Below are 847 nucleotides of genomic sequence, written 5' to 3' on the forward strand. Positions count from 1 at the left end.
AAAAAAAAATATTAACAATAGCAGAGAAAATAATAACAATAAAGAGAAATCAGAAGGAGTAGGAATCAGGGTAGAAAAAATGCAAAGGCCTTGGTCCCTAGGAGACCAACACTCCGGCTGAGCTGGCCTTAGCCCCAGCTCCTTCTGAATTTTCCTTGGCTGCTGGCTTCTCATCTTCCCCCATGAGACGAATTTTGTGCTTTTCCCGGAATTCATTCAGTTCTTTTCCCTTTGCCTGCAGCTGCTGTGTCAGTGTCTCAATGATCTTCTGGATCTGCTCCTTGTCGTTCTCCAAGGCGGGCAGCACCTCTTTGACAGTGCGCTCCACCAGTACTCCTCCAACCATGCGGGTAGCACTTGCGGGTTTCATCTACCTCCTTCAGTGTATCGATCACTAGGCTGTGCTCATTCAATTCCATCTCCAACTCAGCTGCTTTGGATGCCAGGCCTCGCTGTTCCTGCCGAAGATGGTTAAAGCCAGCTATTACCTGCTCCGCCGACACCGCCCCCTTTCCGGTGCCGCTGCCGCTGCTCTAGCCGGCGCGACCGGTGTTCTCCGCCATCTTCGTCGCCTGCTGGACTTCCAGCCTGCGCCAGAAAGCCATCTTTTTACAATTACTTCAACGTTTGCACCTGAAATTAACACTAATTTTGAAACTTTCAAACCATAGCACAAACATATACCTATTATACCACTCTCTAACCAAAGTCTTAAAATCGTATGCATTTGGTGTCTATGTTATTACATAAGAATACCTTTTAAATAAACGACAGATAATATTATAGTCACATCAGTATATTATGAATTTTTTTCAGCAAATACATTAATACTCCCAAGTGAGAAATC

At 45.2% G+C, this 847-nt stretch overlaps 1 pseudogene; it reads right to left on the reverse strand.

Moving 5' to 3' along the window:
* Positions 1 to 97: 97 nt before the first annotated feature.
* On the reverse strand, positions 98 to 563 carry LOC102850291 (annotated as a pseudogene).
* Positions 564 to 847: the final 284 nt, after the last annotated feature.

This window comes from Elephantulus edwardii, unplaced genomic scaffold, assembly GCF_000299155.1.
Source record: "Elephantulus edwardii isolate Elephantulus edwardi_28Jun2011 unplaced genomic scaffold, EleEdw1.0 scaffold00335, whole genome shotgun sequence".
Lineage (NCBI taxonomy): Eukaryota > Metazoa > Chordata > Mammalia > Macroscelidea > Macroscelididae > Elephantulus > Elephantulus edwardii.